Source organism: Pongo abelii, chromosome 12 (assembly GCF_028885655.2).
Source record: "Pongo abelii isolate AG06213 chromosome 12, NHGRI_mPonAbe1-v2.0_pri, whole genome shotgun sequence".
NCBI classification, from domain to species: domain Eukaryota; kingdom Metazoa; phylum Chordata; class Mammalia; order Primates; family Hominidae; genus Pongo; species Pongo abelii.
In genome coordinates this window covers 92,327,376-92,351,488 of record NC_071997.2, presented here as the reverse complement: position 1 = coordinate 92,351,488, position 24,113 = coordinate 92,327,376, and the positions used below count along the sequence as shown (strand labels likewise).

The 24,113-nt window shown below is 37.9% G+C and overlaps 1 protein-coding gene across 14 annotated transcripts in view; it reads right to left on the bottom strand.

Annotated features, from left to right (window-relative positions):
• Positions 1 to 24,113, bottom strand: part of SLC8A1 (solute carrier family 8 member A1) — a 332,278-nt gene that overhangs the window by 118,037 nt on the left and 190,128 nt on the right.

Here is a 24,113-nt window from a genome sequence, read left to right as displayed (position 1 = left end):
TTGGAAATGAAGCCCAATTTTTAGTGACCTGCCACGTCTCCTAGGCCTTGCTTGATTCTCTGAACTGGACTCATTGCTTCTACATTCTTCCTGGCCTGCTTTGTCTTAGGGCATAAGATAAGGAATGCTCAGTTTACAGAAGACTGAGAAATGCCACTTCTACAAGACAGGTGCTGGTTCTTGGCACAGTTATTTTCTGAGCTGAAAAAAGTGCCATGACAAGTATAGAGCTACTAATGGAGTTAAATTCTGAAGAGTGTAATATATGTATGCACATACATTAGACATGGAAAATGTGCATATGTAAGAAATAGAAAATGTTCATTGGACTTTTGGCATTCACATCTAATTGGGGATATACTTGATCCACATCTACAAGTCTTTAGGGTTGCTCAGGATTTCAAATCTTCCCATTTAATCTTTACAGGTGATACTTTGGAGGGTGGCTGCCCATTTCTCTCAAAATGGCTGTATCTAGTCCCCCTCTTTTCACACTCTCTTATTTTCTTTGAGTCTCGGTTGAACTATTCATTCTTGTCTTCCAGAACTCACTTCAAATGGGTTTTCCATCTATCATGAGTCGAGTGTTCTCACCTTTGTCTTACAATTAATTCTTCTGCAGATCTCCTCACACTGATCTCCTCCCCTGAGCTTTGGACAGTTATATTCTCTCATCTCTTTCACATAAATCTCACTTGGAAGACAAACTCCTCAGGTTAAGCTGCCGTCTGGTGTGTGTATTTTTCATTAAGAACTAGCAACACCCACATCAACAGCGTCCACCTTTACCATCACCTATATAAGCAACTTACTTTGGGAACCTATTTTCTTATTTTAGCATTCTCATTTGAATGAATCTAGCCTAGGTTAGGGACACTGGAACCAAGATTGGCTGTCCCTGGACTGACCTGGGATACCTATAATATAGGAAGTACTCGACTAGGAACTGGAGGTGTGAGAGCAAATAGGAATAAGATAAAGTTTCTGAGATGAAGAATCTAATAAAATCTAATAGAATGGGGCTGTGTCCTAAGATGAAGCAGGCCAGGAAGATTTTAGCAGGCAATGGGTCCAATTCAAAAAATCAAGTAAGGCTTGGGAGAGGCAGTAGATCACTGAAGGTCAAAGCACAAAGGATCAGGATCTAGTTAAGAGGCTTTGGAAACGGAAAACCTTAGGAGACCTTGAACATTTCAAAAAGACATTTGTGCTCTGCCTTCTTTTAAACTCTTAACTCTGGGCACCTAGATTGTAGGGATGTAACAGAAGGCAGAAGAAATCAGGGGCATACAGGTAGGTGTGTCATCTTTTGGTTGGCACATAGATGTTCTGATTACAGACAGATTGTACTATTTTAAAAGAGATGGGGCATGTGAATACGGTGCAAGTTTTTTTTTGTCTTTAGTTTTTTTTTTCAAGGGATAACAAGGTTTATACAGAGTGGTGTGCCTTTCGGATGGCCTCTATTTACACAAAGAGATTGGGGATTAGGGGAGGATAGGGAAGGGAATTTAACCTTACATCCTCACATTGAATGGCCTTTGTGGAAGCAGTCCTAATAATTTTCCATTACTGTCCAACTTTGTCTTCTGTTTCTTACTGGCAATATTCCCCAAGCTAGAGCTATGCAATCAGTCTTCTATATTCCTTAAATCTGTATAGTCTATTATAAAGTTAAGTATGAGTTTCTATTATATAAATTAACTCAAGTATTGTTCAGAGATTTTATAAATTCTTTTTTCATCTGGAGGAAATTAATGTATATCATTATATATAGAAGCCATTTTCTCCTAAAAGTAACAATGTAGGCACTTGGATGTTACTTGCAGTGAAATTTACCTTTACAGGGATAATTGCAGTAACCTTTTAAATGAACATATGCATATATGAGAACTTGCACCTGTTATTGTTGTCATGGAAACAGTTCCAAAACATGAGATACAATTCTATTACTGAGGCAGTATAGTTCCCCAAATGAATTTTAATGAAATTGCAGCAGAAAAAAAAAAGAATTTTATGGAGGCTTCTAAATTATTTAGTAAAGTTTGCCAGCTAGAATCTGACTACATCATACCATAGTAATCTTCATCTAAAAAGGAAACAACAGTCAGCAAATGTCAAGCATGCAAAAAGGGGCATAAAGTAGGTTTATTTAAAAAGTGAACACAGTACCCCAATTCTAGCTTTTTAGTGTTTATCTTTAATATTGCCCAATCACTACGCCTATTGTTGATGGAAGTATATTTGACCATTAGCTGTCTGAATGGCACACACCAAGATCACTGAGTTATCTGGATTTTTTTCCTAATTTCTGTCATCTTTGGGCTTTCTATTGACATGAGGTGAATAGATTTAGGGCTAGAATGTTTTAAGAGCTAAGAGACCTAAAGGACCTCGATTTCAACCCATTGCATTACAGATTAGGGAACCAATGCCTAAAAAAGTTAGGTGATTTGTCTGAGGTACACAAGTAAATGTGGCAGGGCTGCATTAGAGGTTGGGTTTCTGACTCTCCTCCTCCCATGCACAGTCACTGTGCTGCCTCGTGAAATACAGCCTTCTCTGCTGCCAGTTAAAACTGGTGCATTCTTTCATAAAGGAAAGAAATCAAATTCTGAATGTGAATATCTGAACTTCTATTCCCCACTTACATTGTTACAGGAATGAAGTAAAATTTGCTCAATGAAATAAAATTTCAGTATCCTCCTTAGTGTATGTATCTCCTCACTAAATATGTTGATTGCATGTAGATTACTTCTTTTACCCATGGAAACCGAACTAATATCTTAATGTAAGAGGAGTAATTTTCTCGATTTGTAACCATTGCTTCACCTCTTCTGTAATCTGAAGTCATGTGAATCAAACGTCCCAGGCTCATAATGAAGCCAACTGTGAAACCAGTGCTTACCTCGAAGTCTAGAGCCTGGGAAACATCTATGGAGCTTAGCTTAAAACTATCTGATGATGAATTGGGACTCCAGTATATCATTTTGTGCACACAGTTATGGCATAATATTTGGGGGAAAGGAAGCCTTCACAGTTATAAAATATGAGTGGGAAATGATTATCCCTAGATACAGAGAGTACTTATTATGTAACTGTTGTTAAGGGCTGACGACATGGCAGGCTCTGTGCCGAGTCAAGTCTCTGGCGGAGTGGAGGACTCCCCAGGCTCTAGAAGGCCCCTGAGACAGTGTGTCATACAGTGATGATGGGTAGAAAATACTCTAACCGTTCAGGATGTGATTGTTTTGGATTCCTCTCGGCTGAGCTTTTGGCACTTGAACTGGACCCAATGCAACACCACAGCTGGGAAATGACATTATTTGGATTGGTTAAGAGGAGTTTTTGAAGCAAACTCCACTGTACTATTAGAGAAATAAAAAAATTCCTGCTATATCCAAAAAGTCCCAGAGGGGCTGTCTCTCTATTGTTCACATGTTTGGACATGAATGTGCATTTATGGACACTTTTTTGTATAAATATACAGATATATAAGCTATGCAAAGCCATATAAATCTGTATTACTAGAATAATTCATTCCATACATATTTTTTGAGCATTCACTATATACCAAGCACATTTTTCTAGTTTAAAAGTGAAGTCGGGCGTGGCAGCTCCTGCCTGCACTCCCAGCTACTTAGGATGCTGAGGCAGGAGGACTGCATGAACCCAGGAGTTCAAGGCTGCAGTGAACCATGATCATGCCATTGCACTCCTGCCTGGATGACAGAATGATACCCTGACTCAAAAAAAAGTGACCCACATGCGTATTTGTCACTTTTAAAATAGAGAAAATAAATTTCTTCCTTGATTTTTAAAGAACTTAAAACAGAGGTACTATTCAACCCAGCAATCCCATTATTAGGTATATACCCAAAGGAAAATAAATCATTCTACCAAAAAGGCACATGGACTTGCACGTTCATCACTGTGCCATTCACAATAGCAAAGGCATGGAATCAAGTCAGGTGCCCATCAACAGTGGATTGGATAAAGCTAATGTGGTATATATACACCATGGAATATTACACAGCCAAAAAAAAAAAGAACAAAATCATGTTTTTTGCAGTGATATGGATGCAGCTGGAGGCCATAATCCTCAGCGAATTAACACAGCAACAGAAAACCAAATACCACATGTTCTCACTTAGAAATGGGAGATAATCACTGAGCATACACGGACATAAACGTGGGTATAATAGATACTCTGGACTACCTGGAATAGGGGGCATGGGTTGAAAAACTACTTTATCAGTACTGTACTCAGTACCTGAATGACAAGATCTACACCCCAAACCTCAGCATCACACAATAAACCCGCACATGTGCCCCCTCCATCAAAAATAAAAGTTGAAATTTAAAAATAAATAATACATAAATTCCTTCCTCACAGGTATTAAAAAGCACAATGTGAGTAAAGTACCTGATATGTGACCATAAATACCTGTCCCCCTTTGACCTCTTCTTTGCCCTCCCCTAACCCTTGAGGTGTGATTCACCTTCCTGCCTTTTCAAATTCTGAAGACCACAACAGAATAGGGAAGGAAGAGTGTGAAGGTGGTCCATCTAATCCCAATTCAGAGCCTGCGACAGACACCCATACTGAATCCTCTACTTTAGAAAAGAACCCCACAGGCTTTGAGAGTGACCTGTCACTTGTCATAGCCCCTAAGGACTATGAGCTTTTTCACCATAAGCATTGTCTATTTGTTCCAATCTAGTAAGATCAGATTGATTGACAGAAAAATAGATATCAGTTTTTTTCTTATTCTAAAAACAGTATGTTTATGTTGTTGACTACTGGGATAAAATATAGAAAATATTAATTATTCCTAATTCCTAATCCAAGAAGTGTTCCACTCAGTAATTTGATCTATTTCCTATAGTTTGCTACTAACTTTGGGGCAGATCTCCAGAAAATAAATATGATGGGGCTATGATGTCTCAATTTTGACTAAACATGTTGTTATATAAAGTGGTAATGCCTTACAATTTAAGTGTGAGAAGGATGTGTGTGTGCGTGTGTGTGTGAGAGACAGAGAGAATATGAATATGAATATGAATATGAATATTACAATACTTAGGAGAAATGTGTCCACTAGAATTTTACCACATGCCAGACTGAAAACATCAAAGATGTTTAAGTAAAGCCTGTTTAGTTCTTTGTGAATGTAATTTTGGAAAACAAACTAAAACATAAAGATAAAAGGTCCACATTTCATTTCATATTTGCAAATAAGGCTTATTTCATGAATGGTGAAATCGCTTTGTGTAATTTGTAACCTCATTGTTGTCCTGGATTGCCTGCCATGCTGCCTGTGTTTATGTTGCTTCTCCCTATGGCATGTGCTCTGGGCAGACAAGGGTATAATTATAAATCTCCATCCACTAACAAGAACAATGGTTGCATCCAGCAACTCCACTCTCCCTTTGTGAAGCTCTACATGGATACCGTTTTGAATGTCAAAGGTCTACAAATGTCATAAAAACAGCTGCCACCACTTCTTTGCATTAGGCATCTCTTTCAACATTTACTCATCTAGGTGGAAGCAAACCAAAATCCAGAGATTTTAAAATATGGTATCTGTAATTATAAGAAACAACAAGAAACCAAAAAGGAATACAAATACAACCATGCCTTGTGTTTCAAGACTTTCTAGACTTGCTTAGGAAAAAAAGAGACTAAATTTTTGTCTCTGGGCAAAGTTAGCCAGACGAGAAAGAGAAACTTCACATGCAAGGTATACTTTTTGCTATCTCCATTTTAATAAAAGCAAAGTTAATGAGGCTTTGATCTTTATTCCATAGTTATTAAGATTATTTTCCTAAATCTGAGATCATTGCAGAGATATACAAGGTAGTTCTGCCAAATCATTCATTCATTCATTCACCAAACGTGGATACGAGTGCCTACTGAATGTCCAGTAAAAGCAGGAATACAGACATTGAAGGCTCATTTCATTGCCCTTAGTTTCTACGTATCATAGCTGTGATGCATGGAATATTAAGGAAACCCCTAAATCTTTAACTGAGTTAATTCACAACTTACTAGAGCTATTTTCAATTCATGAAAATAAAGGCCAGGTGTGTAATCCCAGCACTTTGGGAGGCCAAAGTGGGTGGATTGCTTGAACCTCAGGAGTTCAAGACCAGCCTGGGCAACATGATAAAACCCTGTCTCTACCAAAAATACAAATAAATAAATAAACAAACAAACAAACAAACAAACTGGGCATGGTAGTGTCTGTGGTCCCACCTACTTGAGAGCTGAGATGGGAGGATCACTTGAGCCTAGGAGGTAGATGTTATAGTGACCAAGATCACTCCACTGTACTCCAACCTTGGTGACAAAGCTCAAAAAAGAGAAAAAGAAAAGAAAGATTTCTCAAGTCTAAGTTCAGTATTTAAAAAAAAAAAAAAAAAAGTAACATCATGGCTTTGAGCTTGATTTTACCTCTGTTTTAGACTAAGAAATCCATTCAAATGGAGCCTATGGCCCTGTAACCTGGCTCTGGGAAAATGAACAAAGGAATGCAACATCACATCAGCACTGTATATTTTTGGAAGGATATTGCATTTTTCCTTTGTGGTGGATTGGTCTGTGCACTTGAAAATACATTCACAGTGGGAAGGCACCAACTCTGCTGTACATTTATAGTTGAATCTATTTTTTTCCTGACAAATATTCAAGTGGGGGAGGAATTCCATGTGAACGCTCTAGTGCCTCCCTCCCTCTGATGAGTCTAAGTGCTGGATAAACAAACATTATTTCTAAAACCTCAAGGGGAATACTTGAAACTGGAGCAACGTAAGAGGAAAAGTGGGTAGAATGGATAGCTTCTAGGCAGACTGTGACATTTCTGAGTAATTACTGAGGGGTCTAGGGTCTAGGGGACAACGCTCCATCAGCAGCCCTTTTGTTATTAAAAAAAATGAACATCTGAGCAATTTAATGGAAAGTGCTGTGAAAACACAGCTGCAAGCCTTACATTCTTACCAGATCACCTCCTCTAAGCTTTCCTATGTAGAAATTTTGAAGCTTTCCTGGTATCTCTTCACTAGCGGGTTAGGAAGTAAGTAAATACACTGGACTCTTGGTTTAGTGGTGGGAGATACATTAGGAAAGCATCAGTGCACATGAAGAAACCCACAGGTTAACAGCCATCATTTACTGAGCATCTACTACGTGAGTCTCCTTCTGAGCTTTTCCACATCTATTATCTTTTTAAATTTCCCAACAACGCTAAGGTAATGACAGCCTTTCCTGCTGACCTATGAAGGCCAGCCTGGGAGTTGTCCGATAACTTTTCCTGTATAATCTCACCCCAGGGGAAGACGTTACTCTGATTTTTCCACCTCATGTTTTTCCCTGGCAGTTGCTGTGAGAGAATGTTGTTTTTGGAGCTGAGTAGGCAAGTGGTGTGCATGATATGAAAAACCAAAAAAAAAGCACCAAACTCCACAAACTTTCTGACACAAAGCACTTGTCAATTTTAGCCTGTCTATGCAATGATCGAGGCCTTTTCCTACTGCTGGATATTTCTAAGTGAGAAGATCCTACCTCAGTTTTCAGCTGGGCTTTAGCTCTGCAAGAAGTGCTGCCCCAGTCAGCCTTGGGGAAATCAGTAGAGGATTAGTTAGACAGCAGAGCAGCCACTGGAGGGCACTCCTGAAATCTAGAGGCTTCTTCCTCCCAAGGAAGGGGTTGCTGGAGTCCCTGCCTGAAAATGTGGGTTTAACAAAGAGAAGGAATGTCTGGGGTATAAGTCCCAGTGCACTCATTCTCTGGAAAAGGTCTGCTGTACATATTTGCCAAGTGATAAGGAACCTAGGAAATCAAAAACCATTTGACAATTTACAGTGTTCAAAGGTAGCTTCCTGGCTCTTGAGTTATATAAATGGTTATGTTAAAAACAGGCAGCCAATACAATTGAGCAACCTGAAATGGCCTAGGATATGTACCATATGTGATAGCCATGAAAATAATCAAAAGAAGAATTCAGTATCAATTAAGAATCATTCCCACTTCAGTGGACTCAGTCTTATGGAAGTGGCACATAGGAGAAGCTTGGGATTCTATGATTTGTGCTGTTCATGTACAGGTTTCTGTCTCCCTAGTGAAACCCAGCTCTTTAGTTTGGGAGCCTATACCAGATCTCTCTGATATCCCTCTCCAGCTCTCAACATATACTATGTAGTCACACTGACTGACTGTTAAATATGTTCAAGTCGCTATTTTCCTTATGACAAAATTCAAAGTGAAAGGCCAAGTGTCCACTAGAAGAATAATGTGCAAATCTAAAGTGGGTTACTGGCATTTTCTCAGGACAGAGTGTGTGGGAGGACAACATAGCAATCCTGGAATTTGACAGGGTAAAACTTTTGGACGCTCTGACTCTGTGCTGTATGTACCTGTTTGCTTCTGCTTTGAAAATAACTAGTAATATACAAGATCCATTTGAACCACTGAATTTAGCAAAATAAACCAGGCAAAACCAGACATGACTTTGCATTAATATTGTCATTTTGTTTTATATTACTTAAAAAGTCAAACCTTTTTTTTTTTTTTTAAATCATTCCTTCTCTGGACTATCTGCTGCTCTCCTGTGATGTATATTGTGAAAAACACATTTTAAAACCAAGACAGGTATCTCAAGATAGACATCATATTCAGTTTCTACGCTACAATTAAATCTCGTAGAATGGTAAGAGGTTTATATGAGACTGTTGACTGCTTTATATACATTACTTTCATTCGAGACTCATTTCATGGATGAGGAAATTGATGTTTACATAATTCAAGGAACTTGACCAAGGTTACATAGTTATAAGAAGCTGAGCTAGGACCCTACAGGTCCATCTCAGCAACCTATGATTTTAATCATTATGCCATATGACCTGTCTTGGACTAGTTTAAAAAAATAGCTTTTCAATTAACCTCTCTTCTTTTAAAAGTGTTCATAGGTTTTATTTAATTCCTTCTTTTTCTGCTTAGGCAATACTTAATTTTTAAACTGTGCACATAGAAGATGAAATGAAAAAATGTATTCCAGATGTAGGTTTTATAGTTGCACATCTTGGATATGGGTGGTTACACACACACTACAAGCATGTGGTACACATCTATCTCAGTTTTACTTTATAAATACATTCTCAACAGGGGAAACTTGAAATATGCAAACTGTGGTCCTGATTCCCACTTCAAAACGTCTGCTTTTATTGGGTTTACCCTGCAATCATGCAACTTTTGGCCAGAGTCAAATACGGCAACTAAATTTTTTTCTTGAGTTTTACTTGGTATGGTTCACTGTAAATGCTTCCAACTAGTTCTGCAGACAGACTTTGTCCATTTGTTCTTCTATGAGTTTTATTCGGCAGAACCTTGGATAACAGCAGCTTAGCCAGACACTGTGGGGTAATCAGTCTGCTCAGGACTGATTCCTGTGCAGTCAATTCTTCTGCACATCTTGCTTTCAAGGTCTGCCAGTTGAGTGCACTGTGTTTCCAACAATGCCCTCCAAACAGACCTTTCATAAGGAAAAGTCACTGCTACTTCATTAATTCCAGAAGATGGATGGTGAAGTCATATTGCTTTGATATGCTTTCAGACTCAGGCTGTTTATCGGAAGCTAGAACTCTCTGAAACATAAAAGTTTTTAAATTCTGGCTACTTTTTCATAGAATTCTATTATGACACCTCAGAGAAATTTTTTTATTTAAGTCTATCACGTTAAAGGAAAATGGTTAGATGTGACTAGGGCTGTGCAAACACAGTAGCTACCAGTGCCTGGCAAAGCTTGTACTCTAACAGATTTCTGCTAAAAAAAAAAAAAAAAAAAGAATATTTTCCATTATTGCCTTGGATTCTTTCATCTTTTCTTACATGTTAAGAAATATAATATCTGAAGAGTGAGAAATAGCCATTTTAGTGTGAAATCATGCTGGGGTGGAAAGGCCAGCATATTTCTTACAGATTAGTATTATAGGAGAGTTTGGCCATTTTCCTGGGCAGAAGCAAGGAGTTGGCACCTTGGAATCAACTCTTAGCCATGTGAAGGCTTTGAGCCTTGGTGAGTTTTCCAACCACAGGGCATTAGCTTTCTGCAGCCTGGAATGGAGTGATCCCTATCCCCAGAGAGCTGTCATGGGTGCAGGCAGTGCTCAGCTTGGCTTAGTTCTACCATGGTCCTGAACACAGGCTCTAGGTTAAGCCAAATCCAGAAGTATCTTGTTTTATTTCACTTGCCACATGTTTGAGAAGGCTTAATCTCAGAATATGGCAGAAGCCTTAGCAAAGCAACTTTAGAAAACAGCATATATATGTGTGTGTGTGTGTAGAGAGAGGGAGAGAATCCGAGGCATGGATTTTACTAATGTTATTATTTAAATAAACCCTTCCTTATGCTAGAGCACCAGATGGTGCTACAAAAATGAGGAAAAAGGCTCAGGGCATATAAGTCACGTGTCACATTAGCTGTATTGGCCTACGTTCAAATAATAAACATTTTAATCATTGCAGTTTATAACTCTATTTTAAATTTTTTGTTAATACATTAACAGTAACTGCTTATGTATACATAGAACTCCAATAAAAATGTATAAATAACTTACAAGAGGAAAGGGACTTAGGGATTATCCCTGGCAGCCCTCATTTCAAAGGTGAGACCCAGCAGAAACCCAATATGCACAGAAGTTAAGTGACTTTCTGAAAGGTCTTGCAGGTAATTAATTATAGAACAGTACTCCACGTTCAATGCTATGTTCACTATTACCTGAAATAGACTTGGAGGCAAAAATAAACTTATGTCAGCTATACTCAATGCTCAATAAAGTGGCAGAGCAATATTTTATAAGTGTGTGTTCCCTGAACTCAAATGTGATGTTAGGTAGTGATTCTGAGTCCCTTGAAACAGATTGCTTGATTTATTTAAGGTATGTTCTCTATTACACCAAAAATTGTTTCTGGATTTTTTAAAAACTGCACTCCATGGAATAAGTACCAATTTCTACATTTTTGATGACATTAAGATATGTTAAGAGGCCTGAATGTTCTCAACTATGGATTAAAAATAAAGTACCAATTAGACGGGTCAGTTTTCTACAGTTATTTGAAATTGATTTTAAAGTTTCCCTATTGCTAATGGCTGAATGTTTATGTTTTCCCAACTCCAAACTCAGATGTTGAAATCCTAACTCCCAAGGTGATGGGATGAGAAGGTGGGGACCTTTGGGAAGTGATTAGGTCACTCTTAAGAGTGAGGTTAGTGCCCTTATAAAAGAGGCCCTGGAGATCTTCCTCGCCCTACCACCACACCACCTGAAGGCACAGCGAAAAGATGGCTATCTATGAATCAGGAAATCGTACTTCACCAGACACTGACTCTGCCAGAGCCTAGACCTTGGGCTTTCTAGCCTCTGGAACTGTGGGAAATACATTTCTGTTGTTATAAGCCACCTAGTCTATGGTTCTTTGTTATAGCAGTCCAAATGAACTAAGATATCTATTGAGGCTTTGTTGGGGGAGGTAATAAAATATGTCATTTTTTTCTAGGTTTAACAACCTATATTCAATTCCCCTTTCCATGATCTATAGTATGGGCATAAATAGACTGTCATGTGTATCCAAATTAAGATGATGGTAGCCAGGAGAAAGATTGAAGGTGGGACTACTAGCTATTGATAGCCAAGATCTAATTCTGATCTTCAGGGATTTAGGTTCGTTTCTGGTTGGAAGGAGTTGTATTATTTATCTATGCATAGTGAAGTAACCTTGTGATCATAAACAATTTCAGAACAAACAAAGAATCTTCACCTGGTGATGTCTTTTAATTTGATTCCACATCACCAGGGGCAGAATAATTTTTATTTCTAGGGACATTCATTGAGAACAGGATGACTTGCTGAGTTTCAGATGTGATCAGCTTGCCAATTGTCCCTGGGTCCTTTGTGTCCTGCTGCAATATCTTCTAGGAAACAAACACAATGAGAAAACCAACTTCCACAAAATTCCATTGCTCTGGAGATAGAATTATGGCTCCTTCCAATTTTCTTCATGATGTTATAAGGAGTCAAATATAAGCAGTCAAATTTTACTTTTTTTGGAAAGAACTCAATGACTTTTGAAGTTCATCAAGTTCATTGATTAAGCTAAGATCTGCACTACTTTGTCGAAATCTTAAATAGAACAAAAAAAGTTTGATGTTATATCTCTCAGAGCTGAAATTAACTGATTAAAAATGTCTCTGTTATGATGTCTATCAAGTAAAAAAAACAGGGTTTTGATCTAGAAATGCCTATCCATTTTTGAGGTATATACTCTCAAAACCTTTTGAAATAAAGAGAACACTGGTTGCAAAACTTTTAGGTATTTTTACTTTAAAAAAAGGATAGAAACAAAGCAATGTGTCCCATTACATCAGCATTTTTCAAAATTTAGTCTCTGTACTTTCATTCGCATAATTTTCCACTTTCTGTAATATTTTCATAACCCTTAGTGCTTAAATGGGTGGAGAGGCCTGTGCCACAGTCTCCAACAAGGTGTCAAGGGAGAGGAGGTGTTTCTCTTCTCCCAATTCACACCATATTTAGAAGCACTATTCTAGATGATTCCTTTAAAAATATTCAAGCTTTTAGGATCTTGGCTTTGTTTTTTGTAAATTGTACTTAAAATCAGTGTGACTATTACCATCAATTTGAATAAGTGCAATGTATTTCTCATGTTGCAGGTAGTTTACCATCAATTTGAATAAGTGCAATGTATTTCTCATGTTGCAAGTAGTAAAAATTGCCAAGGAATAACTTAAATACTGAGAGTATTGACAAGCTATAATTTATTACTTGGCTCAAAATGTGTCTCTACTCTGTATTATCTGCCTAGATCTTACTTAAAACAGGAAGGGTGAAGACTTAACCAAAATGACTAATTGATGTTCAATTTGGAGATTTTAATTGAAAAAAATATATTTTGATAAGTAGCAGTACTTGTTTCAAAGAAAGATATTGACATTATATTAAAAAGTAAACATCCAAATCTATTGGTCCAGGTCTATACTCAAAACCTTCAGGGTGTATGTATGTGTGAGATATTTTAAAGTAATTCTAACCAAGCCATTGTTCTGTAACCTGACTTAACAAGCTACAAAACAATTCCTTAGCTTAAATTGTTAAAGGGGACATTGTGATGACAAATAAATAAAACACGTTAGCAGAATAAAAGTTGTCTGGAAATAAGTAAACACTATTTTATAATTTGGGGGAAAGAAATTCAATACAGAGTAAAGAGAATAGGATTTTGGAATTAAGCTAAGTTAAAATTCTTGCTCTGGGCAATAGACAAATTACTTAACATGTTTGAATTTCAGTTTTTTATCTACAAGTTGGGAATAATATATGCATTACAAAGAGATTACAAGTACTAACTGGAGAAAACAATCTGAGACCTTGGCAAATAATAGATTATCCAACTTAATTCCAATATTATTAAAATTAATGGTCATTAGCTGGCACTTTACAACAGAAATGATCTGAATAAATTTTCAACAAATACATGCTCTGATATCATGACAGGAAAATGTAAGTGCAAGCATGGGGGGGTGTCAAGAGACTCGTGTGTTTATAATTCTGATGCCTATCGCTGTGAAGAGTGACTCTTCGAGTTAATCTTTTCAATAGACGTACTTATGGAACATAATTTGGTCATATTGTAGTGATCTGCTACTAAAGAAACTTTCTCCTAGCCAAGGGTGTGAGTCTCTCAATAACCCACATTTACCCATGAGTTATCTTAAATGTGCCTCGTGTTCCACTGGTTTAGAATTTGGGTTTTTGGGAAAGGCAAATGGGATGTTTTCCCAGTGTACTTTAGCACAATATAGGTGAAATCATATATGTATATGCAAAATAGGTGAAATTATATATGTATATGCAAAAAAAGTGCCTGTAACTGTTCTGTAGTTCCAATGATTGGATCACAAAACTAAGGAGGGTCAGAATTTGATGATTACTCTGGCTTTTTGGGTGGCCCCAAACTCCCACCAGCTATCAAATGAAGGTATCAGGTGGGAGAATATATACAGTCTATAGAACTCGGGAGAGTTAAAGAGTAGCAAGTTCCAATCAAGAAGAAATGTTTTATTCAGTAATTACTTTAAAGAATTTTTTAAGAGCCCCTGAAAATACTGGATTTCTGCAAGGGATATTGCAAAAATACTAAAATACTAAGGTGTGAAAATGATTCTCTTTTTTGAATTAAAAAAAAACTCAATAGAAATAATTCAGTGTGTGAGGTAGATAAGCTTCAGACAAAGGGAAAAACCAAACCTGCTAGTCAGAGATATAAAAAAGAAAAAATCAACCTCTACGTTATGTTGCCAAGGAGACTGTGTAAACAGACTTACACAAAGAGAAGTGGCTGGCTGGCAATACTGCTAATGTGGAAAATCTCCTCATTGTTGTGTGGCATGCTTCATCTCAGAAGAGCAGGAAAAGGTGGCAGGCAGAGAGGGAGAAATAACAAGAATGGAAGAGTCGTTCTTCCAAAAAGGGCCATCTGTGACCCTGAGAGAGAAACCTGGCAGACCAGGGCTCACATCTTAGTAAATCACCGTAAATAAAGCTTGTAAGGCCTGTGCATTGTCTCATGATTCTTTTATTAATAATATTTTAACCCTTGCACTTTGATAAGCTGTGCAAGGTAGTCTCACAGGGGATCTTTTCATTCAGACGTTCAACTTGTTTGTTTTGTGCTTCTCAGGCAAGGGCAGTGACTGGAAGCTGGGAGAGAGGGTCAACAGCTGAATCTCAGCCTGATAGAGGCCACCATTTAATAAGTAAATACATGCACAGTAAGCCTCATATGACTTTCATCTCTCTATTCTTTTAGAAGTTTGTCTAATCCAACCATATATACAAATGCAATTATTTCTCCTTCAACATTTTCATTCATTCAATATACGTCGGGTATTATGAATAAATTCCGTGTAGATACAAGTAGTCTCAGTTCCCTAAAATATTTAGAGTGTATAATACCAAAAAATGCTATTATAAAGTTTAGTGAGAGAAAAGTTTGTTTTTATATAACCATATATGCAATATGATTACAAATCTGCTAAATTGTTGGGCAAACAATAAATGAATAGTTAATAAGTGTTGATGGATGAGCAAACTATGAATTATTTTTTCGTCTTTTAATTTTCATCTCCAAATTTTCTATAATGTGGTTGTATGAATTTATTCATATAGAGAGAATTTATAGGTTACTGAAGTGAATCTGGGTTCAGATGTTGGACTTCGTGGTTTATTCTTTTACAGAGTTTGAGATAAGCCAGTGAAGCTTGACAAAATATAAAGCAGCTCTTTCTGCATTTGCAAATATATTTGCAGTTTTTTTTTTTTTTAGATAGTACATTTGTATTTTGATCGATTGATTGAGATGGAGTCTTGCTCTGTCACCCAGGCTGGAGTGCAGTGGCATGATCTCGGCTCAATGCAACCTCTGCCTACTGAGTTCAACTGATTCTCCTGCCCCAGCCTCCCAAGTAACTGGGATGACAGGCACCCGCCACCAAGCCCAACTAATTTTTTGTGCTTTTAGTAGAGACAGGGTTTCACCATGTTGGCCAGGATGGTCTCAAACTCCTGACTTCAAGTGATCCACCTGCCTTGGCCTCCCAAAGTGCTGGGATGACAGGTGTGAGCAATCACGCCCAGCCAAGATAGTGCATTTTTAAATGTTTCTCTTCAGACCTGTCATCATAGAAGTTGCTTGCTTAGAAGGGGGATAAAATAAGATGCAAACCAGCTCTTCTTTTATTGGAGAGTTTCAATTTAATCAGAAGGTGAATGTTAGCACATATATATATGTGTGTGTGTATATATGTACATATATATAAAATTTGGCTCAAAATATATATTATTTGAATCAAGTGTGTATATATATGTGTGTGTATATATACATATATGTGTATATACATATATGTATATATACATATACATACATATATATCTGTATATATACATATATGTATATATACATATACATACATATATATCTGTATATATACATATACATACATATATATCTGTATATATACATATACATACATATATATCTGTATATGTATATATGTACATGTATATATGTATATATGTGTATATACATATATATGTGTGTATATATATATACACACACACACACACAAAATGGAATATTGTCCAGCCATAGAAAATAAAATCCTGTCATTTGCAGCAACATGGATGGAACTGGAGGACATATGCTAATTTGAAATAAGCAAGGCACAGAAAGACAAGTATTATATGTTCTCACTCATATGTGGGAGACAAAAAAGTGGATTTCATGGAGGTACAGAGTAGAATGGTACTTTAAAAAGGCTAGAGGGCCTGGCGTGGTGGCGCAAGCCTGTAATCCCAGCACTTTGGGAGGCCGAGGCAGGTGGATCACCTGAGGTCAGGAGTTTGAGGCCAGCCTGACCAACATGGTGAAACCCTCTCTCTACTAAAAAATACAAAAAGTAGCCAGGCATGGTGGTGGTCGCCTATAATCCCAGCTACTTGGGAGGCTGAGGCAGGAGGATCACTTAAAGCCAGGAGGTGGAGGTTGCAGTGAGCCGAGATCATGCCATTGCACTCCAGCCTGTGCAACAGAGCAAAACTCTGTCTCCAAAAAAAAAAAAAAAAAAAAAAAAAAAGGCTAGGAAGGACAGCGGGAGGGGGGATAAAGAAACGTTGGTTTATGGTACGAGAATACAGTTAGCTAAAAAGAATAAGTTCTAATGTTTGATAGCACAATAGGTGACTACAGTTAATAATAACTGATTTTATATTTCAAAATAGCTAGAAGAAAACTTCTGAATGTTCCCAACACAAAGAAATGGTAAATGTTTGTTTGAGATGATGGATATTCTAATTACCCTGATTTGATCATTACACATTTTATGCATGTATCAAAACATCACACATACTCCAGAAATATTTATAATCATTATGTCAATAAAAAATTAATAAAAAAGAAAATAAAAGCTAATTCCAACTGCTAAGTCATTGATAAGACCCCAATCTCATTTCTATTTTTAATTTAAGTAATTTCCTTACATTAACAGTCAAAATGAATGCTACACTTTGTAAGACAGCATGCAAAACTCAGTTTCAGAGCTGGCATATTGAATTAATAACATATCCCTTTTCTATCAAAATGCTCTTAAGTTGTAAATCATGCTTTTTTGTTTTTTTTCAGGCTATTTAGATCCTGCATCAGACAGCTTCCTCAGCTTCCTCAGAAAGCTCATCAGAAAACATGAAGCTAAATGCAGTAAAGAATTACTGTCTTGAACTCTTGAAAATATCATTTTCTTATAGAAATGGTTTAAAAATTTCTTTTTTATTATTTCAAATTTTCCTTCAGAAAATTGTGAGTTTTAACCTACAACACATACACTCCAAGGTAATGCCACTCTAATGCTGTCTAGTTGATCTGAATAACTGGTAAATTATCAGATCCACCAAACTCTCTGGAGATTAACTTCTGCCAGCATATTGGTTTCTGTTCATTTTCACAAGACTGACAGACTCATTACGGCAATATTAACATCTTCCTTTGAGCACTCACACTGTGCAATTGTAATTTTGCATATGTTGATGAGCAGGCAATTATATCAAAGAGTGAACACTGGGCTGATGTGCAAGGCACTATTTAATTATAAAACAGTATAGGATTGAGCCCTGTCATTGAGTCTTCCATTCCTTCTATCTCTCCTGTTTCTAATTTATTTCTCTATTTCTTCCTTGACTGTCTTCATTCTCTGCTTTTTATTCCTTTCTCCTTCATTCCCTCTCCATAAATGACAGTCCTTTTCTTAGATGCCATTTCTCTATGTGTGCGCTTAAAACAAGAATTTTTTCCTCCTAGTTGTTGGTTAATGTCTGCAAATGTGAGAGAATGTTAACATGACAAACAACAAGGAATTTGAAATAAACTTAAATGAAACAGTGTGTTTTCTCCCCCTACTCTCCCCCACCCCCCATGGTGGAAATGATGATATCCTTACCATCTGCACACTTGCAGGCTGTGAGTGGGCAGAAAACCAGCTGGAGATGCAGCCCATGGCAGGGATACAGATCCTCAGCTTCTGGGAGGTCCTAGAAGCTCACAATGCCACCCAGCTATTGGACTATCTCTCATCATGTATATTCAGGGGGAAAATGTACAACATTTCTTCTAAACTATTTTGTACAGAGAAGATCTCCACTATCATCAAAAAGAGGCTGATGTGGAGTAGGGAGAAAGTGTTCTGGACTAAGTGTCAGGAAACCTCAGTGCTTCAGGTTCTCTTGCAATTATGAGACTGGTTCTGTTACTTCACCTCTCTGGAGTTTATTTTTCTTATTTGTACAGTGAAGGCCTCCAGCTTTAGCATCTCATAATTTTATTGTGGAAAATACGTGCAGAATTAAGAGAATAATGAAAAGAGTTTGAGGGTATCTCCTCTGCCTTCATTGACAAACTATGTTAAGAGTAGACTATCACGGTATCCTTCAAACATATCTATGAGGCAAGGCTTGGGGCAGAAAAGGAAGCAAAATGATATACTTGTCACGTCAATTAGTCAAGAAAATGTGATTACCCTGAGCTCAAGAAACTTCCACTAAAAAGATGGAAGGAAAGACTACGTTTCGTGCTCTCTGGCACCATCCTTGAGTCCAAATGTATTTAGAACTGAATTTAGGGCCATGGTACAGAGGTGTCAGTCTGCAGACTAGAAGAGCAATGCTGATAGGCCCTGGGACTGTTCCTAGTGCTGTATGGGAACTCAGAAATCTAACTGAAGCCACAGGATCGGTAACGACAATGAGACTGTGACCTGGCAATATCTGCATAATCTTGCAAGAAATTTCTAAAACCATAACACACACTGCATTTTTACTTGAGTCCTAAAATGAACATCCGGTGATATTGGTCCTTCCCACTCCTAACTGAATGACGTCAACACACTCTTAAGGACACATCACACACTCTGTGGAAGAGGGTAGGAGAGGTGTGGAATATAAAATTCCTTTTTTTGAGACGGCTGCCTGGGTTCTAATGGGGTTACTCTAATGTGTTTTAAGACCAAGGCTCACTGGCCAAGATATACTTTCATAAATTCATTTACATGACAAAAAATGCCAGAAGGCATGTAAATGACAGTCCTCTTTTCAAAGGGTGCATAATGGGAGTGATTTTATCTTTACGTCTAAAGTGTTCTACTGGATGCATTTAATGTTCTTGTTTCCTCCGTCTTAAATTATTCACTCCCTTTTGGACACATTATTGCTCCATAAATAATGCTAAGTAGCTTTATTTTGTTGTTGTTGTTTTTTAAATCACTCAACCTTTCCCAATGCTAAGCCAGGCAATGGAGGGCAGGAAAAAAAAAAAAAAAAGTCTTTAGAGAAGGCTGTAGGCCTATCACCCGATTTTGAGCTTGGCTTTCCCCAGAACACACTTTAGGCCTACAGGATGCCTGGGGCCAAGGGTACTTCCTGCATCCACAGGGTTGGGGATGCTGAGTGCAACCCCTCTATTCTGCCACCTGGGACAGCCTTTTGCATCACTCTCTGGCTGCCTTCCCTTTTCTGAAACTTGAGAGGGGAGAATGTTGCTTCCCTTTAAAACAGTAGGTGAGCCCATCAGCAACTCAGCCCCAAAAGTCTCTGCAGTCTCATCTGACAAATTATAAGATTGAGCCCATCAAGTAAATAAATAAATAAATAAATAAAATTAAAATGGATCATAACAAATATACATATCTGTGTATTTATTATATATTATCGTAATTCTCAGCCTGAATCTAAATATACAGTCTACTACAATCTTTTTAATTGGGCTTTAGCTAAATGCATGATGAAAGTCATTTTCAGATCTTAGCTCATTGGAAAAAAGTAAAGATAAAAAATAAATAAGAAGATCTTAGCTCACTGGTGTACTCTAGTGCCTTCCTAACACGCAAGCATACTTCCCATGTCCCACTCACTTGCAATCGGCTACTGGTGGAAAATTAGATGGTCCCAAATCAGAGGAAACCGAAGACATGATAATGAAACTCCTGAAAAAATCAATGGCGATTATGGAAATGAGCTATTTACCACCTTTTTTTTTTTTTTTTTGACCTTTCCTTCTTTTTTTTTTGACCCTCTAGGCAGCCTAGTTTATGGCAGGAACATCATCAGTGAGGTCCCAGAGAAAGGAAAATGATTACAGAGATAGCTACTATTTCCAGCCACTATTTCCAAGAGCGTATCAGATCACTCAAAGCACATTATATCAACACTCCCCCTGTGACAATCTAGTCTTTACTGGAGTTAATTAAAGCAATTAATTCCCTTCCCTTTCAAAGCAGTGTGATGACATAAATAGATAATTTCCCAATCCAAACCCATAAAGCAAGGGATTTCTCTGCATGTTCCTCAGTGTGCAAAGGACCCAACTGAACCAAATTGTCCTTTGTCTAAATTTGACCTTCATGAAATTCTCCAGTAACTTTTTCTGCTCTGTCTTCCTATCTGGTTGGATGGCAGAACCACATCTCCACATGGACACAGGACTGCAAGATTAATAAAGCATTTCCCACAGCAAAGATAGATAATACCTAAACTGTAATCACAACGACAGGAGTAGAGTGAGGAGGAAAGGAGAATGGCGGGTGCCTGCTCTGACAGGCACTACAGTTCCCTTCAACAATATACCAGCGTGGGTGATGCTGACAATAATTAGGCAAACAGAATGCCAAACAATTGTAAGAAAAGCTGTCAAACATTTTGTGTTATTATCCCCTGCACAGGCCTGTAATTTATCATCACAGAAAAAGCACATAAAGAAAAATCTCTAAACAGTGACATTTTGTTCAAATTACAACCCTTGGCTTCCCTGACTGCCTACAGACTGACATCTCCATGGTTGGATGTAGTGCTCAGCAATTTGTTCCTTCATTAAGTGAGCATGTCTCTGGGATGGGTTCTAGCCACTGTGAGTGCTGGCATGCCAAGAGCAAGAACAAAGTACTTCCCAACGTGTGGGAAGCCACTTACCTTCAGACGTCAAAATGAAAGAAAGTAACTGACATTCATATTTCCTTCTCAGATTGGTCCTAAAACTTGAAATATGATCTCTTGCACCAAGGCTCCTACCTGTCATTTCTTCCTCCCTCTCCACCCAAAACCTTGCTTGGGGTTCCGGACTTGGCTAAAGTGTAAGGGCTTTGATCTTGTTGGTATAAAATCAGTCTTACTGGCCGGGCACTGGTGGCTCACACCTGCAATCCCAGCATTTTGGGAGGCTGAAGACAGTGGATCACTTGAGGCCAGGAGTTTGAGACCAGCCTGGCCAACATGGTGAAACCCCGTCTCTACTAAAAATATAAAAATTAGCCGGGTGTGGCGGCAGGCACCTGTAACCCTAGCTACATGAAAGGATGACGCAGGAGAATCACTTGAACCCTGGAGGCAGAGGTTGCAGTGAGGCGACATTGCTCCACTGCACACCAGCCTGGGCAACAGAGTGAGACTCCATCTTAAAAAAACAAAAAACAAACAAAAAACAACAAAAAAAACAATCTTCCTGATGATATCCCCCAATGGTTGTAATTGAACCAGAAAGAAAAAAAAAAAATACTTTTCTCATCCAGTTTCTTTAGAGTTTAGCACAGTTCTATAGATTAATTATTATAAATTGTGAGACATATTATAAAGAGACCTCAGAGATGCTGAGCCAATGAGACAGGTGTGAGGTGTTACTATTATTACTTTGGAGAAAGTCCATGGGCAGTCTCTAACGTAGATTTCTGGATGGCTCAGAGTTTAAATGGACCCTAGAGGTAATAGAATCAATCTTTTCAAGTAATGAGAGAAATTCTGTCTGTGATATTCCTAGCTGATGTTCTGAGCTGGACCACTTCCAAGGATGGAGATAATAGAAGCCTTCCATTACAAATACATGGCTGCTGAAAGACCTAAACGTTTGAGTCTTCACTGTTTTCAACAGCCCCTTCCACACCTGTCCAACATAGAGATCCACTTAACAGAAGTCCTACCCTCTAGATATTGCCTTATTTGAAAAGGTAATATCTTTTAATCCCATTTCTTTCCATCCCATTGTCAGAGCTCTTTCCCATTGCTTTCTTCACTTTCTTCACAATCTTTTTTTCTTTTTTAATTTTTAAAAATAGAGTCTCATTCTGTGCCCAGGCTGGAGCACAGTGATGCAACCAAGCTCACCACAACCTTGAACTCTTGGGCTCGAATAATCCTCTGGCCTCAGCTAGGACTACAAGCATGTGCCACCACGCCCGGCTAACCCCATCTCAATCTTTATATCCATAAGAGAACCTTTTCTTAGAAGCCTCTTTTCTTAGGGTTCAGAGGTTGATTTACTATTGCCAATATAGCAAATCTTTATTTTCCTTAGGTTTATTTTGATTTTTTAAAACAATAGTCTTTTTACTCAAACTTTGGCAAAGAATTTGGGCTAGTATACCAAGTAAATAAGCTTTAATTTTCTCTTGGCCATGTACCTTCTATTAGTTTCTGCATAAGACCCTCAATGCTTCCATGTTTACTGCTGGCTGCCCAGGCACCTCTCACTAGATGGCATTTAGGATATTTTTCAACCATTTTTCTGACCAAAATTATATGTGTTCTATGTCTCATTCCTAAGAAAGTTGATAGTGAACTCAATTGGCTGATTACAAGTACAGTGTGAACGACTTATACCTGAACACTTTAAATATATTGCAACCTAAGACATTTACATATTAACAATGACTCATTTCCTTAGTCCAAGAAAGTGAACAGAGGCTTGATTCTCTCTCCCACCACCCCCCTCCTTTTTTCTCTCTCTTTCATTCCTTTTAATAGACAAATGTGAATTATCCTCACAACCTGTTCATTTAACTCTGTCAAGCTATTCCTCAAGGACAAACCACAAAAGGGAACCAGGGAAGGGCTGTTCAGAGTTCACTGAAATTCCAGATCAGCTACAGAGGTCCTTAGCCCATAGAAGATAGGTCTGTGGTCTCAACTTGGAATATAAATAACAGCTTCTTGACCAACCTCACCAAATCGACTTTTAATACCTTTTTGTCCCATAGGCTTCCAACCTACTCTGACTGACTTAGGCTGATCAGAAACAAAAGCTTTAACAGTAACATCTAAAATAAGTGAACTTCCTTTTATAAGTCTTCCTTCTTGCCAAAGCTGATGATTAAATAAGTTCAAAGACATTTAAATTAATGTCAGTTATACCCACAGTCACTGGAGGAGAGGTAATAGGAATTCAAGCTTCTAGTAAAGAAAAAGAGGAAATGAGAAAAAGAGGTGTCTTTCAACTCTAGTTGTGATATAGTCTGCTGAATTATTGACCTTTCCTTTCAAAGATAAGAAAATGTGTATGTGGTTTTTTTTTAAATTTAGATTTCCTACATGTAACCACAATCTCTAAAACAAGGTGGCTTATTTTACATATCTGAAGAAAGTGAGGCATGCAATTTTCCCTTCCTCATAGTCCGACCTAAGAGTATGTGGCAAACTTTGTAGAATTCTAAGTTTCTTTCAAGAACTTTTCATCTTATTTCCATCCACAGATTAAAAGAGATGGAATTACTCAATGTAGCCACAGCTGGGAATACAGTTTAGTGAAGAACAGGAAGGAAGAGAGACAGAAGGACTCCTACAGTTTTTCTTTACAATCTAAATATGTTAAATGCATGATGGAAGCAATGGAGCCAGGTCAAAATGGCACTTGCTGTGTTTTGAAAAATCCTGACTGTGAGAATCTTCTGTAGTAGAAAGGCAGGTCATTCTATCACACTAACTGGAAGGCCAGTCTGGGGCGTGCTTGCTGGATGTGTGGAGATCAATTATCCACAAGTCCCTGTGGAGTCTCTTCCATAAGAAACTGGGGAAGCCCAGGCCATCAGTATTCTGCACACACACTAACAGCCTGTGCTTGCAGAGGCAATCATTTTTCAGCTCCTTTCAGATTCTCTTTCTTGGTTATTTTTTCCTCTTGGCTAAAAAGGTTTCTCTTTTGTACCAAGCAGGGGCACCAACCTAACAGAATT